At 38.8% G+C, this 19,263-nt stretch overlaps 1 long non-coding RNA gene across 2 annotated transcripts in view; it reads left to right on the top strand.

The window, feature by feature from the left end:
- Positions 1 to 1,036: 1,036 nt before the first annotated feature.
- Positions 1,037 to 19,263, top strand: part of LOC121233775 — a 45,680-nt gene continuing 27,453 nt past the window's right edge. Inside the window, exons 1-3 of one of the 2 annotated variants that reach the window (XR_005933880.1) lie at positions 1,037 to 1,085; positions 1,201 to 1,300; positions 1,465 to 1,554. This is a non-coding gene — a long non-coding RNA (uncharacterized LOC121233775). Of the gene's footprint in view, positions 1,301 to 1,464; positions 1,555 to 19,263 lie in introns of both variants that reach the window. The other variant, XR_005933879.1, reaches the window with a different exon arrangement.

Raw genomic sequence — 19,263 nt, 5'->3', positions numbered from 1 at the left:
CTGAAATGTATCTATTAACATCCTTGAGCACCAGCAGAGCTTGTGCGGTTCATGCACTGAACTGTCATGGTGCATGATGAGGTTTGTGTATGGACAGGTCACTGTGGCAGATCTGTTTTTGACATTGATCAAAATGTAGAATCATTGTCAGAGGGAAGTTACAGCGTCACTTCTGGGTTTAAATGGTCTTTACAGTGCCTTTAATGGAAGAGGCAATGAAGGCTGAACACTGCAGTGGATGCTGCTGTGTAGCATCCAGCCTCTTGGCATGCCAGGGACCCGCTACTTGGGGACAATCAGTGGGTTGCTCTGGGACAGGTGTAGGGCAATCAACTACACGAGACAAGACAGAAGCCCTTGGTTGTGTAAGGTTCATGATGAGCCTGGGGTACCAACATCTTAAACTGATTGTAGCCATCCCAAAACTTATGTTACCAATTCTAAGCAGCAAGAAGATACTATTTCACAGGAAAAACTGTAATTTGTCACATGTACTAATAATTTTTAGGCTGGAATTGATATGTGACCAAAGTAAAAGGGCTCCAAACATAATCAATTGAATATAAATCCTGAAGTTATACACACAGCATGAAGCACTGTAGAATTTGCCAAACTAGCTATCTAAAATGTAACTAAAAAGGGTTATGAATATCTAGGGTGAAATTTTGGCTCACTGAAAGGAGTGGGAATTCTGCCATTGATCTGAACAAGGCTAGAATTTCTCTCTCCTTAGACTCCCTCCCCTGCATCTTTTCATTTTATTAGCCATTCTGCTCGCTGTTTGCATGCATTTTTATTTTACATGGAGAGATTATATTATGTCAGAATATAATATTTCACAATTGGCAAGACACTCGCTGTTTGCATGCATTTTTATTTTACATGGAGAGATTATATTATGTCAGAATATAATATTTCACAATTGGCAAGACACTCGCTGTTCTGCAACTGCAGTTGTAGCTGCCCATAGGGAAGCAGCGAGTGGCTAATGGCCAGCAAACTGCAGTATCGAGGTGGGGTTACAAGGGAAGCAGAGCAGCAATGGAGCAGAGGAGGAAAGGGGCCCCTGCCTTGCATTCTTCTATGTGAGAGATTCAGGGAGAAGCTGCAGCCATCTGTCCTCTTAGACACTTCCTTTATGTACTCTGCAATGGTAAAACTGGCTGCTGCAGTGGTCATTCGGGCTCTTTTTTTCCCCAGTCATTATCCAGCATGAGTTGCAGCAGTTTGAATCTTTCTCCAACCCACTCATTGCATGTATTGACTGTGGAGCTAGAGAGCCTGATCCTAAAGCTGAGAGGTAGGTGATCTGTGCTGCTTCTGCTGACCTCTTCTATAAGGGGTGTTTCATGCATGGTGTATGATACTTCACTGGTGACTGGGGAAACACAGCTAGTAGCTGCACACAAAACACTACTTCTCTGGACCAAGTCCAGCTTTCTGACTTATTTCTTCCTTTGGCAGATCTTCCAACCCATCCATCCCTATTCTTACTTCTTTATAAGGGAAATGTTGCCTTTAGTAAAAGAAGAAATTCTGTGGAAAATACACTAGGTACGTTTACTGCTCATGTTTCTCTGCTAGCTTTTGTTAGCAGTTTCAGGGAAGCTGTCTCTGAGTACAGAAGGGTTTCAGGAGGCAGGCCAGACCTCCAAAGGTATCGGCTAGAATGCTTTGTGCACCCCTTCGCTCACAGCTGTGGTCCCAACAAAGCTGCAGTCCTCAGTGGCATTGCACTGTATCATGTTATATTTGCAGTCCTTCTGGAATGCTTTTTTTCCATATACTTTATCCAGAGTTTGGTCATATATTATCTGCCTGACAACTCGACACCTATAAAAATTTATGAATTTGTATTAAAACCAATACTTGATTATGTCAGTGTTTATGAGGCTTCCCATGAGCCCTATATTCTTCAGTTGAATCTAGCTATAACCGCTCATAATAATAATAAAACAGGCCATATTTCACCATTTCTCTGTTAACATGACTCACTGCTAGCAATTACAGTAGCTACCAGCTCATACTTTTGTTGATTTTAAGGATTTGCTGCCTTGTAAGGGTCTTTGCTGATCTAAACACACGTAGACATATATTCAGTGGCCTTCCTTAACTGGGCTAGAAATAGCTGTGGGTGCATTTTTCAGTTTCCTGAGAACAACGTCTATCTACAGTTATTCATGCAAAAGTGTGTAGTGACTCATAATGAATGCATAATTGTGGGTTTATGTACTGATAATAAGAAAAAATTGACACCACTAGGTCCATTGTGTTTGCAAATGCTCTGGATATGGAGACCAACAAAAAATAAAGAAGAAAAAGCAAATATGCTGCTTCCTCCTGCAGTAACCCTCTTCTTATTTCCATCCCTTACTTGTCTGGATCAGCCTTAAGTACTTCATTCTGGGACTTGATAGAGAACTTGTGTGGAATGCCAGCTGCAGCCCATACACTTAAGCAATGTATGAGTCGTCTTCTGGCTTCTGCAAGGGAGGGTGTTTCACCTAAAGTTAATATTTTACAGTCTGGTTTTGGTGTTGTGCAATTCTTCTATCTCATTATCCAATTTGTAAAGTCAAACCAATGTATACAGGAAGACCATAAAAGAGAGGTAAGAATCTAGCATTTTAAATTAGAAGTCAGTGAGTCTGGGGGATTTCTAAGCTTTAATACTAACAACGGTAACATACTACTACTGTTAGGGTAACTGTAAGCTGTACAACATGCTTGCAATATAAAGATTCTTACATCCTAAGGATGATAAAGTTGTTTTGAAAAATGTATCAGGGAAATAGCTTTTTATATAGATAAATATATACATATAATATAAAACACATCCACATTATCCTTATTTAGAATAACCTAATTACTGCAGAGGAAGAACATGGAGGGACACAAATAGTATATGTGAAACACTGGAGCAAATTTCTTTTAATTTCCATTTCTTTACTTCCCATAACACATAGCTATAATATTTCTGTAATATGAGAACTCCACAGGGATAATTTTTGCTGGTTTGAAGGATGAGCTTGATAGAAGCTGGCTCCAGAAGTTATAGCTGTACGTAAATTTACAACTCTTAGCAATGAATATGTAATATATACACAACTTTTAGCCAACAGTTATATAGGATTGTAACATATTTTATGGACACGTAGAACTATGATGATTCTTGAACTTTTTAGTTCCTTCTGTATCAGATTGTATCTCCAGGAAAAGAACAGATGACTTATGCCTGAGTTTAAATGATGCTGAAGTTTTAAATTTAACAGACGTAGATAATACCCATACTACTCCCCAAAGATTTTTTTTCATGTCTCAAAATACCTCATGCAACTTAATTGTCTCAAGATAGTGGTGTAAAACCCCTTCAGGATGGTAGGTGCTACTTTTCCAAGTCAGATTAAGTTCCACTCCTATAGAAAGCATTTATTGCATTTGCAAACCTTGAGATTGCTGGCAACGGCAGTATGTTGCATTTTGGAAGTCCTGCAGGACATATCCCCATAGCTTATACAAAAAGCAGGGATTTAGAAAATGGAGCAAAAGGGGAGAGAAATCAGTAGACTATTCTATAGGTGTAGACACCCCTATCATTCTTAGAAACTCCAGTCTTCTAGAGCAATCTTACAAACCTCTTCTGATATTTGTACTGCCAAAAAATGCGGGCAATGTTTTTGAAAATGATAAAGAGAAATAATTCAAAAGCTGGGTCTAGATTCACAGGAGCAGTTAAAAATCGTGTAGGTCAGGAGAAGGTGGTGGTTGCTCCTTTACATCTATTCCAGTAGAATAATTAGACAACCTTCCTCTTTTATTCAAAGCAGAGTTTGGAATCCCTATCTTCCATTTTGTAGGAATATTTCCCAGCTGGTCAGGTGGTCGGGATGTTGTAGACAAATTTCTGCTTTAAAGATTTCAGGAAAGGAGCTGAATGCACATTTTCCTTGCCTACATAGTGCTCTGACTACTGGGTAGAGAACATAGAAATGCCAGGATTATTTCTTTCTCTTCCTTATCCTTCCAAATGTGATTGATTGTGAATCTTGCCTTTTAACTTCTTTTGAAAGTTTCCTGAGCTGGATGCAATTCTTGCCTGCAGTTCCTATGGTGCAGATATGGCAAGAGGTGGTGGCATTCACTCATATAGATGTATACATCAGAGCTGAAATACAGCACACTCCAGCTTGTGCTCTCACTCTCTCTCTGCTACTCTCCCTGCTATAGTTGAAGTCAAGATAGTTTCTGCATGGCCGTGTGAAGGTCTTAAGGGATATTTGGATGACTATGCAAAGCTGACTTGCAGTCTAGCTATATAATTAGCAAATACACAATTTATTTCACTAACATAAATCATATTCCTTCATAGAAAGAAATAATCAAGTTAGTACCATTAAATTTTATAAAATATAAGGAACTAATTTCAAGGTCAAGATAGAAATGTCCTTCCTTTTAATTATTTTGCTATTACAGACTTCCTTTACTTTATTGAACTATAATTGTTAACCAGAGACAATTATAATTTAAAATACGATCCTATTTCCCTAGATAAAAACTGGAAAATTCAGTATTGGGCACTATGCTTTATATTTGCTAGTAAGAGCTTGTAACATCTCCACCTTGTGGTTGTTTCTCTGAGTAGCAAGCCGAGACTGCTGCATCTCAAATGGTAGGGTTTTTTGGCTCTGGGACTCCAGGTTCTCTGAACACAAATATCATACATTGACAGATTTTAGCTAAGAGATTCTTGTATGAGAAATACCTGTTGTACTGATTTTAGACTAAAGTAAGTTCTTTTTTCATGCTTTTATCAGACTTTATTAAAATTTTATATTTTAGACAACATCAATAATTAAAGTCAGGGATAAGTGACCACAGAAGCAATAAACATATACGATGACTGAAACTGTCCAATTTGAAAAGAAGTGTTTCTTACATAAAAAAATGCCATCAAATCAAATAATAAGTTGACCCAAGAGTTGGGTCAAGAAGATGAATTATCTTTTACTCATCAAAATATTTGCAAGTATCCTTATATTTGTTGAAAAGAATGCACATTAAACACAAAAATATTCACTGTGTCGAGTGGGAAAGTGTTATTGTCCCTGTTTCACAAGGGGAAAGCTAACCGAAGAGAGGAAGTGCCCTTTCACAAGGTCACAGAGCAAGACAATCATGGAAAAGAAGAGTAACCCATACTTTCTGTTTTACAGTCCCTGGTGTTTTACTGTTAGGTCTGCCATCTCTCATCTTGATTTGCTATATTAATAATATCAGGAAATTGTCTACTAAACTCTAAGAAACCTCAGATCACAGGTATTAACTCAGCATTAGTTGCAAAAGTTGAGCTGCTTTTTCTTTAATTTTTCAATTTGCAAATGTAAGAAAAATGTCCCATGATATTTCTGGTATTTTCCTGATCACAATCAGCCAGAAAAATTAGGAAATAAGCTCTTTTGTGGTATTTTGTCACTTCCTGCACACACCAGATTTTTAAAATGCCAGGACAGGCAAATAAATGTTATTATGTTATCTAGGCTTTCTAAAATATCAGAAATACTTTGGCTTGGTATTTTAGGTGAAGGTGTCCCCACCTCTTATTTCCAAATTCCAGTTCTCATTGTAAGCATGATTTTATTTTCTCTTTATTTGTTATTTACGGCTACTTCACATTTGTCCATAGAAATCTTTCCTGGTTTTATTGTAGTCATTGTAACTTCCTCTATAGCCTATCATTTGCAAAAAGCTACTCAGCAGCCTTTTGTAATGCATCATATAAAGGGAGCATGACAAAGTTATTTAACACAATGGCATGAATATAAGCAGCATCATTCCTTCTTTCTCCATTTGTAGAGATACCTTGCAGCCAGAAAAGCTGTATTAGCTCTGGTCACTGACCTTCTATTTTTTGTGTGTGGGGGTTGTCCTCCTCACGCCACTTAAAGCAGTACCTTTCTTTAAAGAAAAAGTGCAGATCCTGTAACTGCTCTGGTAGGATCTGAGGCCCAGGATGCTCCGTCACACTCTGCTGATGTTTCTTTCCATCTCTGTGACTCATCCTGAGACAGACAGTGGTACCCAAAGTGACCTTTCTGTTCCCCATTCCTACCGGGCTGTGTCCAGTCCCTGAACTGAGAGGAACCATGAATGAAAATTAGTGCTTGTCTATTAGTAGAATGAGACTTCTTTTTTTTTTTTTTTTTTCTGTCAGAGCTCTTTTTTCTGTCCTCAGTGTCCTACTGAATATTTACCCAAAGAAGGTCTAACTTAGGAGGGCTCAAAGCCTCAAATACATCTCTTCTAGCTCCAGGCACCACAGGTAGCAACAAGACTGCTTCTAGTCAAGAGATTTTTTCCTATCTGAATAGCCTTCTGTGGGCACCAAAACTTACGTGGTGTGATTCTTTGTGGCAGCCTTGCAAAAGCATCTGTTTGGGTACAGCTGTGGTTGTATACTCTGAGAGCTGGTAACAAAAAAAAGAGATATCTTATTCTCCTATATCAGAAGTGACTTGTCCCAGTGACCATGTGAATAAGATTTTGAACAGCTAGAAATTGCTTGGTAATGACGGTCCAAAGTAGTCCGAAGTGTTGGAAGAAATGGCACGCCATGGGGAATGAGACAGACAAAAGATGAGCTGAGATATAAAAAAAATCCGACGAAGGAGGAAAGGAAGAGAGTTTGACAACAATAGCAATAATATGTAGTCTGTGCTTCCTAAGCAGGAGGTAGAGTTTTGAGGTGGGGAAAAAAGCTGGAAGGAGGAGCTGCGAGGGTGGTGGATGATAAGGAAAAGTGGTGAATGTGGCCAAACATAGAACAGATTAATCTAGCTAAATATAGATATCTTCACTGTAGGTGTCAATATCTGAGATAGTCATCCCAGCCTCCTTAATGGGGCATTCTCAAAAGACTACTCAGAGAGGATGTATTCCTCACTCATAACTTCACACAACTCCTTTCTCATTGTCAGCATGTGAACTAGTCATGGACTTTATAGTCAGTACAGAAGAGGAGGCACTCTCAGGGCATGGTTAATGCCCCCATGAAGTAATCATGTAAAGTAAATCATAGACAAATCATGCTAAAGTTTCTCTTTTCTCTATTGACTACAAAGAGAATGCAGATTAATAGCTTAGATACAACATCTGAAGAGTGGTTTGTGATTTAGGCTAGAGAAACCATGTCCTGCATAACTAATCTCCAGAGGATCCAAATTATGCTTTCTTCTCACCAGTGAAAAAGACCCAGAACTCCCTGAAGGACTTCAACTTCAGAGCTGTGGTGCCACCCACCCTGGCTGTCCTTGTCCCCAGATGCTTGCTGCATAGCATGGTGTAACCCCAGCTCTGGTGTTCGGAGCTGTCCAGACCATTTAGAGGTCTTCTTAAGATTAGGTACTGATGATAGGAGACTGACCTCAATGACACAGTTTGATTTCTGAAGCAGAATACCCCAAATAAAAAATGTGGTTCTGGTGTGTGTTCCTTCATGCGCAGTATAGTTTTGATCACCATATGGTGACTAAGCCATACTGCCCTGCTTTGCCGGCATGATTTCAGAACACTACTGAATTAAATAACCATGGAGCTTTGAAGAGCAGATCAGTTGAGGGATGGGCGGGCAAACTTTAAAAGGCTAAAAAAGTTGGTTCAAGTAGCACATTCAGATGCTTATTGGGAAATAATTGGTCTGGAAATCAGGCTTCAGTGCCTCCTTGGCTCAGACATTTGCAATGCTGAAGGAAAACCACACCTTTCAAATTTGTGCTCTGCCGAAGTTCAGTGAGACTCCAAAGAGTTTTTGATAATTTAAACTTTTCAGCATTTTTTCCAAGAGGGAAAATTTCATCCCATTCTGCTTGAAGAAATCTGCCTGTGACTAACTAAAAGCAGCACGTAGCATACGTTGCAACAGTGCCGTTGTCACCGAGCGCCCTAGGTGGTCCTGAAGACCACAGGCATTTGCCTACTGCGGGCTCTGGCGGGCGAGGGCCAGCGGCAATGCTCCCATGAACAAGAATGCCCCGGCAGTCCTGACTCGGGCAACACCACCGATGAAGCCAGCTGGAGCCGTGCCTCAGTGAGGGCTGCAGGGTTTGGCCCTGAACACTTCCAAACAGGATGGATGCTTCAGCCCAGGAAATGCGCTGCGCAACAGGCTGTCGCCCCCAGATCCACTTGATGTTAGTGGTATGTGGAGACCGTGTTAATCTACTGCCACAGGGTAGAATAAAGTTGATGTTAGTGCCAACTGTACTTGCTTAACCAAACCCTGCTCAAGTCTTATTCATCCTGTAGACTGAGAAATGCTTAGAATGGTGAAAACCTAAAATGTTTATTTTTAATCAGTGAAAGCATCTTAATTAGATTTTAGGGGGTTGTGGGCTGTTTGCACATACGCACAAAATTCTATTACCCAGAGCATGAATTAAATAAATAAGAAAAGTCAACTCTGTGGTGTTCAGTATGATCTGATGGAGAGCATAAAGGGATATAGCTTGTTCTCTGACTCTGTTTAGCCATCTGTAAAGTAGTAACAACAGCAGTTGCCTTCCAAGCTCTTCTAAGGTTTAGCTGGTCGCCTTCTATAGCACAGCTTGTAATACTCGTGGTGGGCAATATTAACCGTGGTAGAGCAATATCATGATAAAAATTTGAAAGCAGGCTTTCTTCTTTGGAGTTGAAGGGTAGTTCCACTTAAAACAATTGCTAGCATGACATGCAGCCATGCTGATTATGAAGATTTAGATCTATTATCCTAGTTTTTACTGAAAGACACTCCCTGCAGCAAAGAAAACATAAATACTGTTTTTTGATGTTTATAAATTCATACTTCATGTGCTAGAATACATATTTGGAAGTATTTAAATGAACACGTAAAGTTCATAATTTGAAATTTTCTGAAACAGGATTTTTATACTGATGATGCTAGGAGTTTAAAAGAAAACAACTTTCCTTCTGTAATTAAGCAGAGCAGCTATTTATACTGCCGGCTGCTGGCTGCATTCCAGTACAAAGTGCACTCATGGCATCAATTTAAAGGGCATATGTTGGAGGCAAACACACAAAAGTGGCTTGGAAAGAGGTATGGAGTAAAAGTTTCTGAACTGCCTAAGTTTCTTCAAGGAGTGAGACTTCAAGGACACTCAGCTGACTTTGAAAATTTTACCCAGGCTTACAAGAAACAGAAGAAGCCTTACAGTTGGCTCTGTAGCCACAGAAAATTCCACACTTTGGGTATAGGTTTTATTTGAGTTACTCCAGATATACTTGCCCTTATTCCTGTGTTAGAAGGAGGTCTAATTTTATTTAAATGATTTGCTTTGACTTCAACGGCAGCAGGATTAAGTCCCGAGTCATTCGTCGTTAGAAGACTCAGAAATTTCTTTATCCCTTTTAATGTTTTAATTAGTTTTTAATATTTTTCTTTCTTCTTGCAATTTTTAGCTTCCATACTTGCTTTTCTTTAGGTATGTAAGGTGCATTATTTAAAAAGCCTATCTTTAGGAGAGCAAAGCATTTTTTCTCTAATGTTTCCAGTTCCTACCGGCCTAAAGAGGAAAAAGCCTAAGTCTGCCCTCGAGTGTGTACATTTTACTGCACAGCTGAAACCAAATTCTGCATGGAAACATTTTATCAAGTACCTTATTTTTCTACACATTCCTGGAGGACCTGCAAAGAGAAGCTTGTCAGCTAAATTGAAAACATACTAATAAAGTTAAAAAGTTAATGGGAGACATTTGCAATTTCCCAATAATTTTCCTAGTGACTTAAACTCGAAATAACTGTGTATACTTCTGCTACTGTTTTCCTTACATCTTTGTATCAAATGACATGCAGAAGAATTAGTGCCGGATATCTACCATTTGTCACACACCTATCAAATTATAGTTTTGCTAGGCAAACTTACAGTTCAGGTGGCCAGATCTCTGTTTGTCTGGGAGACTATTTTCAATTGCTTATAAGTAATAATGTGTGTTTTATAACTCAAACCACTTGTATAAATAGAGCTTAAAACCTTGTGACTGAGGCAATAAAATAGAAGCAAAGGTTTAGCTGTTGTAACCTACTATACAGTCCATTTAAGGGCAGTGGCTGAAATATAGTTCCAGACTCTGGGCCACTTTTGTGCTAACTAGACAATATAAAAATACATTTTTTTTAATAATTAGGATTATTATTGTCCTACTAAAGCAGCTGTAATGATTGCTGCTTCTTTCAGTGAGCCTTGGTTAGTTACTGTGAACCAAGACACTTCCACATGCTCTGCTAAAGGGTATGGGCTGACAGTGTTACCTTTGCCTTGTATCTCCAGGCTTGCAAAAGGGTGCCATTTAAATATATGATTTTCATTTAAGGCTACACAGAAGAATAAATCTGCAGGGCTTGGTTAATTCTGTCTTATGTTCTTCTGTGTCTTCTTTCCACCTCTGTTTACTGTGACTAGACTATCATGTCTGAATATCACAAGGCCAGTCATGTATTTATACCAACTAATGCTGCACATCACTGGCATCCTGACTGAAAGGTCAAGAGAGAAATAGTTTTGATGGACTAACTAGCTATTTCAAAGGATATCTTTTGTTTTTCATTCCCTTCAGAATAAAATTTTCTGTTCAGGCACCTATTTTATAAAATTTGTGTATTTGCTAGATCTTTTTTACCTCAGGAAAAAAAAATATAAAGTGACATCTTATTCCTTTCTTTTATCTGCCTTAAGCCTCCAAGAACATTCCTCTGCATTCTTGCCTCTACTGATAACATCTTTTCTAGCTGCTAAAGAGCTGACAGCATATTACAGGGGTTGCACAGTACTGAACACTTCTCATTTAGGTTTGGCTTGAATGCCAAAAATGTTGACCTTTTCTGTATTTAATATGGCTTAGAAGAGGCATCTTTCCAAGTCTTAATATAATCTACTGCTGAACCTTCTTATCCTCCTCCACTTCCCCTCCCCTTCGATCTTCTAGAACTCCTAGTTCAATGTATAGGATATGGACACCCTACATTGCCTGGCGTATCCTTTTACATATATCCAGGGGATTCAGGAATTCTTTTGAATTCCTTAAGTGCTGCTGTATTTGAACTACTAGTCGGATTCTTTTATCAGTTTCTGATATCAGTCTCTGCTTATCTTTAAGGATTTAATAGTCTGTTAGTGTGAGTGGCTCATTTCTTTCCCACACAACCTTTTTTTATCTGTCATCTTTTGCCCATCAGTTCTTTTGAGAGAAATTTTTTGAGTGAGGACTTGGCCTTCTCATAAAGAATATAGAATAGAAACAGGAACATACAATATCATTTAACTTTTTTACTTCTCTTTGTAATGAATGGGTACATCTAATAACGTCCCAGGCCAACTACCTTAGTTCTGCTATGTCTATTTATATATCTTTCATACAAGAGCAATCAAAACAGGCAAAATTTGAATTAAGTTTTATGATCTGGATTGTTTCTGAAACACAGAGGTGATCCATGAAAAGCCAAACACTTTGAATGGCTGCCTTTGGATTTGGTAAGATTTTGCAGTTGTATTAGATGATTGTTGTAGGTCCCTTCCAACAGAAATATTCTATTCTATTCTATTCTATTCTATTCTATTCTATTCTATCTATTTATGACAAAGTTACCATTTTTGGCTGTATACAAGGTGAATGATACACTAATTGGCTTGCTATGCCTTCTTTTTTCAAGCTATGAATTCAGATTATAATCAAGTTCTAGAACAGTTTTGAAAATTGGCATGTACCATAGAAATTTTTGTAAATAGTCTCTATTTATCATTTAGCACATGACTTTGTCTTCACAGTTGCAGTGTATTCACAATTAAGTTTGCTGCTCATTTGAATGCCAAACTGACACCTATTTTGAAAGCAGAATCTGGTTTTCAGCTTGAAGAACAATTCCTATAATATTCCTTTATAAAATTCTAGTTCACAGTGGACCAAATGTTATAACTTTTACAGCTTTCATCCCACAGTCTTCTACCTGATTTGCCACCCATCCTGGGTACTGAGGAAAGTGATTTTGTAAGCCAACAACACAGAACTATGTCCTGGGCCAGCTTGCTTCCAATAGCTGTCCCCCATGAAAAAAAGTACTTGGATAATGCCTCCAGATATGCTTTTTCCAAACATAAAGAGGCAGTTCTCAAAAGTCAGTCCCATTAAAACTTTTTCTTTTGAGCCAAGCCTAAACCATGGCAGTGCTGGGAGTATACTTTCAACCAAACAGCACCAAGCCTATTCTCCACAGGGTTGTGAAAGACTCCCCAGTAAGGGCAATAACACAGCCCATGGGAAAACCATGCCAAGCAGATGTTAGGATATAATTTCTGATGAGAAGTCCTATGGTGTCCAGAGATCATTTCCTCATTTACTCAGCAGATTCAACCCTCCTGATGGAACAAGCAAACATAATACAATGGAAGGGGTCTGCCCTTCTCTTTGTACTCAGTGTAAGCTTGCCCTATTAAATCCTGAGAAAGAGACTCCTTTTCAAGCACAAAGACATTCAAGGGGGAAGACATCACTTATTCTAAATTACTGTATTATGCTTCAAGTTAAAATGGCAGAGATTTTGGGGGACTTCAAACTAGTTTCATTGTTACCTTCACATATCTTTGTCTCTTCCCTGTCCTCCTTTTCTTACTCTACCTATTTACCTTCTCATAATGCTGACCAAAAAAATCTCTTTCTAGCTAACACGGAGTGATTATCCCATGCCAGCCTTCTGCCAGTGTTACATCAGTAAAATTTCCAACAGCATGGGATAAACTTCTCAAAGAAAATTCTGTTTTGCAATCTGTAAGACTCGCAAAATTAACTTAGCAGATGGAGAATCCACAGTTACCTTTAGAGTAACAGCCAAGAAATGTATAAGCACTCATGGATGAGTCCACATGTGGTGATTCAGAATTTGTATTAGGCATTATCAACACATTTCAGGTGTATTTATCAGCTAGCATCATGGTCTGTTCTTTCTAAACATGGAGAGGAGGAAGTAGGGCAGGAAAACTCAGTTCTAGCTGTAAATTCCTTTCTAATCCCACCAACCATCATACGATTAAAACCTATGGAAGGGCTGTTGCAGTCCAAAAACACTGAAAAAAAGACAATTGAAATTTCCACTGTCTTTACACCAAAAAGCAAGGTCTTGCACTAGTTAAACTGTGATGCAACGTTTGGATTTAATTACAGTAGGCCAAATTCTGCCCTCAGATACACCAGTCAACTTGGGTAAGACTTGGCATGGAGGGGACATTTTCAAATCTAATACCATGGTATTTTTATAATACCATGCCAAATAGGGCATAATATATTTTTAGAAACTCCCTCATTTATAATAATAAAATGCTCTTCAAGATGATTCATATTAAAAGAAACAATCATTTTGGCTTATAGGACGTATTTGTAACTACGTGTAGACACTTATTTGGATGCAGTTCAGCAGCATGTAAATTCAGAACATGGATGTATGCCAGTGGCAGGGATGAAAAAAAATCTCAACAAAGTGAGCTGTTACTCAGTAGCTGTTGCTGTCTCCTTTGCCTACTAGCTGAGAGCTCCCTATATCTTCACAGAGATGAAGAACTGGAAGGGACCTCTAGAGGTCATCTGGTCTATACTTCTGCAGAAGGATAAATTCAAACTGACAAGGACAGCCATCTGTCAGCGATGGCTTACTATATATTGAAAACATTTTAAAAAGGGAAATTCCACGCCCTCCCATATTCTGCAGTATTTTTGCAGATAGACAAGCTTTTTCTAATGGCTAATTTGAATGGCTTTTGATGCAAATTAAGCAGATTTCTTCTTTTTCTTTGAACTGTGGTTAGGAGGAACAGCTAATCATGTGCTATCCCTCACTGGAAAGTTGTCAGTTTACCTCCTTTCAATCTCCTCTTTTAGAAGAGATATGGTAGAAAACCTTCGGCTTTTCCATCTCATTTATATGCACGTTAAACCTTCTCTATGCTTGCTGCTCTGCTTGGGGTCCTTCTCCAGTTATCTCCATCTCTTTCAGTTGCAGTGCCAAAAGCACCAGCTCAGATCTGACCAGCAGTGGGGAGAGTACAATGATCATGTCCCATAGGTGGTGTATAACTTTCCTCAGTTTGCAATAGCCTCACATTGTTGACTCACATTTAATCCATAATCCACCATGAAGCTCATGTGCAGCTACCTGTACTGTTTCTGTCAGGTTTTAGACCATTTCTCCAACTTGTCAAGATCCTTTGAATTCTGATTTAGTCCTTCAAAAGGGTTTGTGACACTGTTCAGATTATAGTACTCCAGTCATTATCCAAAACATTAACTTTTGAAGAAAACTGGGCCTGGGTAGATAATGCTTGAAAGGTTCCATATTTTTAAGAGTGAATGATGGCTAATTACTATTTAAAAGTAATATTTCACTCATCTATCCACCCCCAATATGACAATTTCACTATAATCTATTTTAGTTTATTTAATACAGCATCAAAAGCCTGTCACTAAAGACATAGTTATTCTGTGATTTTCTCCTAACCAGCTAAAAATCAAATTATTTCTTTCCTTGGGTAGATGCATCATTTCCAAGGCAAAATTAAAAAAGCTCTATACTTAAAGTACGTGCTTGTATGAAATAATGTTGTTAAATCAAAGCTATTACTGCTCATGTTTTGTTAACTTGAATACAGGCAGTCTATTTATTAACATGGATGAAAAATTATTACAGTTATTAACCTGTAAATCACTGGTGTAGTATGTTATTCCAATCATTCCCTGGAAGGGTAGGGGAATGTGAACAATATTTTGAAACTTTTTTGTAATGCAACTTGCCATCTTTCTGTCAAAGTCAAAAAGAGACTGTAAGGACAACAATTCTGATTTATCACTTTTTATCCCTTTTTCACCAACCTGAAAGCAGGGAGTACTCATTATACTCTGGGCAGAAGAAGTTGTTTTGCCTCAGGCTGTGTTATCTCCGCTCTCCCCTTCTGCCTTCTGACATCATTCATAACAAAAGAAGCATTTTTAAGCCATGTTTTAAGGAAAGCTGCTACAGTATTGTCCTGTGGAGAACATGGTTTGATGTAGCCCAGAAGGTCACAGAGCTGCCGGATCAGCAAATGGTCTCTGTTTGATCCTACAAAGCTTCTGCCTGAACTTCTCTGTCTTTTTCCTCCCCCCTCCGCTTCATGCATTCAGCTTAAAATATATTTGATGAGGGTTTGGGTTTTTTTGCAATTATTAGCTTTTTGTTATTCAAAACCAGTTGATATTGTAATGTAAAAAGTACTTAAACTAGATGATATTAAGTATCTCTGGTGTACTAGACAATGTAATGTGATTTTTTTGATGCATTCATACGTGTCTAGAATATTTTGTTATTCTGTTACGATGATGCACTTATCTTCTGGACAAAGTCTCTGGACAAGTAATAGCACAAAGATGTTTCTCCAGTGATTTCTGGTGACAATAATTCCTCAGACATAGGCATCAGAGAATTAAAAGTCGGAAATCTATCAAAGAATAACATTTTTTTGCAAAGTCTAAACTTTAGAAGATGGATCTTATGTGTTAGAAACCCCTTAATGTCTGCAAGCATTCCCCAATGTGCCTCAGATCAACAGAGCATGTTAAGTTGACATGTTTAATTAGGTATGTGTAAATAGATAGATATATAGAGGGATATATATAGAAATATATCTCATGTTTGTGTGTGCATGTGCATGTATGTGAATGAGGGGCATGGAGAAAAGGTAGTGTTATGGAGGCCATCACTTTCGCTTCTTCTGACCACATGCATCAACTTTCTTTCTTAGGATTTTTTTTTTTATATAGACACAGAGCAGCACATTGGACCCCAGTCAGTTATACCTCTTTCAGTCAACGAATGAGACCTGTTATTTGTGGGTGCTCTGCACCACAGACATGGTTGAAAATGCACAAAGCCCAGCTGGGCAGGGTAGATAGACCACTCAGCTCATTCAAGCAGGAAAGAAACCTGTCAACACCATATTTGTGACCTACAAAGTGGTGATAAATTTGGGACTTCCCCTACCAGTCCATTTTCCTAGTGCACGGGCAAGTAAAGCAATTTAGGGAAAACATAGACTTTTTTTGTGCAAGGCAGTGTAGATTCAGGGCAAGCAATACTGGAGTTTTCTAGCTGATATAAATCTCCTTAATGATGTATAGGAATGGTATGGAATTTGCTTTGTTCTTCCATATATCTTCATGGGGAAGTACACATAAGTTTGCCCAGGTATGTTGCCTTGACTCCCTTGAGGGTTAGGTAGGGATGCATGGGGAAAAGAGGGGCACAAAGGGAAAGTCAGAACCTAGTTGCCTGACCTGCATGTCCATACCTTTATATTTAACTTGCAGATTAAGGATTTGTAGCTAAAACTGCACTGTCTGAAAGGTACACACCCAGATTCTTTTGGCCATAGCTATAAATTTTTTATCACTGATTGTACTTTGTGCTGGCTGCCCAGAATCAAGGTAGCCACTGTGTACTCCTTTCTACTCTCTGTACCACTAGGACTAAACTCTAGTTTCTGGTGAAACACCTTGAGTGCAAAACACAGTTGAGCGGCAGATTGAGAAAACAGGAACTCTTCAGAGATAGGTCATGAATCTACATCAGTGGTCTGTTTTTTCCATGGCATCTGCCAAACATGGAAAAATATTGGGCATAAACCATCTCGCCTAGAATCTTACTTCTTGCAGGTAGTAAAAAATGTCACTTATTTATTTAATCTCTGCTCTATACATTGTCAAAATGTTTACTTTACCACCTTCAGTGATGGAGAAGTGTATCCCTTCTACTAGTCTTCTGACAGACCACCTTGTCTCTCATTCAGCCTCCACCTTGGGACAAGACGAACTTTACCAGGAGCACAAATAATCAGATCTCCTGCACTGTTGTCCCTGTCTCCTTGAAGAATCCTTAACTTTTTCCTCCGTCCTTTGGCTCCTCACTCCTCCATTGCACTTTCAGTGTGTATTTACTTTGGTAATACATATTTCAAAGCTGAAAAATTACGATTGATAGTAGCTTTTTCCTTTTTTATTTCAGTTACACACCAGCAATAGGGATCAGCTTTGCACTGTAGGGTGCCCTTCCTGTGGCTGCCCATAACTTTTATCCTAGTGCTGGACTTTGTTTCTATCACTGTTTTGTCTTGCCCACTTGCACCCAACTGTAAACAGGTCTGCAGCTGGCATGTCCCATTTGCTTCCAGACTTATGGTCCAAGAATATGCTCTTAAACCAACGTCCATTGCTCCTGTGAGATCTTCTAAAACAGACATGCTGATATCACCACCTTTGCCTGTGCTGTGTACTTAACTTTGCTTCTCCATGCGGGAGTGTTTCAGATACTGAGTAACATTGGACAACAGGTTGGTGAGGAGTTATTAAGAATGAGATTATTAATGTTACATTAATTTATGCTTCAAAAGAATGAGAGAGTCTATGAATTTGCCAGGTGAACTTTGTGCTGGTTTGAGGTAGCTTCTTACGAATATCTAGCAGATTAATTTGCTGACAGGAGTGGATAACAGGGTCCTGAATTTGTAAATGCAAGGGGATCCCCTTATGTGATGGGTATGTCCCATTTGCCAAGCGTGCCTTGCATTTTGGATATTGAATTAACTTTCCCAAACTTGCAGGTTTTGGGGACAGAAATCATTGCTGTGACATATTTGGAAAAATACCTAGAACATTTTGATTGTTGTTGTAATATATAACAGTACCCACAGGCAGATCACATTATTTAGAAAGCAAGAATTTTTCCTAAGAAAGATTTAGTAAATGTCTCAACATATTGAAGTGAACCAGACAAACATAAAGATGGTAGACAGACAACACTGCTTTTTTGCAAGTGGAATGCTATTTAAAGTACAAAAGAGTATCTATTGAGCATAATTGAATGGACTTCAGCAAGTTTCATTTTTTGATACCTTTCAGATTAGATACGAGTAAATTATGAAATAATAGCAAAAAGGATAAAACATCCATGGATGTCATTTTAGAATAAATTCCATCTTAGGTTATTGCATGAAAAAGAGCTATACCACAGCAGGGGTTAGTATCAAAGGTGTAACTCAAAATGGGGGGGAACCACAAAAAAAGCCCAATAATTTTTAATGAAAAACAGTTTTTAAATGGGCTAAAAGATAGTTTTCTTCAAAAGACTGTATGTTCTTTACATATTTTCTTACCTCTACAATTTTTCAAGTATACCAGTGGACTGGATAAAAGAGTCATCTCACTGAATTTATGATGCCTCTTCAGTTTGAACTCAGCAGGTCTTTGCCATAAAGTGAAAGGTCTAAAAACTTTTTCCTGCTTCTCCTGAAGAGAAAAAAGAGAACCTTATAGATGGACCAAATCATTACACAATGTGGTTAGTATTCATTGTCTCCCATGTATTGTCATCTGGCCAACAAAAACAAACATCCCAGGTCACTCAGAGAATGTGGTATTCGTCACAGCAAGTCTATGATCTCAAGGAAGCTGAGGTGGTTTCATAGGATGCATGATTTGCAAAAAGCCCTAAACAAAGCATGCAGACAGTTTACGCTTTATTCATTGGTATGTATAGCACTGACTGCAACATGGGTTTGCAGATACAGCCTTCCCTTAAAGATTTATAGAAAAGAGGAAACACAGATGAAAGTTCAAATTGTTACCTGTCTTGACATACCAGCTTTTGAAATGAACAGTGGAAGGGTCCTAGTACAGGTTACAAAAAAAAAAAAAAAGTATCTTTATATCATGAACTTTGTAAATCACAAGTCAGCGGGCTGAGTTACCAGCAGCAGGTTTTCTAAGGGAACCCTGGGGCTTTGCTGGCCCCAGGGAGGTCACAGTGTCACCCACCATTCCTGGGCAAGCGGCCTCTCTCCCTGCATCCCTGCCTCTGGTGCACACAGACCAAGGAGGGTGGCTGCACTAGCACCTCGCCGTGCTCTTCCCTACTATTTCTGCTCTGCCATCACCCCATACTACTGCACTCCCAGTCAATTCCCGGTGGCCATATGCTGATGGGGGGTGTACAGCCTCCCCCACCAGCTGCGGCTTTCCCTGGGGCTATCAATCTCAGAGACAGAGAGACTCAAACCTGAAATTCAAAATGCAGGATTTTTCTTTGAATACAGCTTTATTGATAACCGCAATATAATAATAGAGCCCTAGAGTTTTCCCAAGTGCCGTTGTCCTGGCGGGGGTTCGCTGGAGCCACTTGCTAGCGTGACTTGGCACTGATCAC

The sequence above is a fragment of the Aquila chrysaetos genome, chromosome 13, assembly GCF_900496995.4.
Source record: "Aquila chrysaetos chrysaetos chromosome 13, bAquChr1.4, whole genome shotgun sequence".
NCBI classification, from domain to species: Eukaryota; Metazoa; Chordata; class Aves; order Accipitriformes; family Accipitridae; genus Aquila; species Aquila chrysaetos.
The sequence above is the reverse complement of the archived record's forward strand: the minus strand, read 5'-3'. Positions and strand labels throughout refer to the sequence as shown.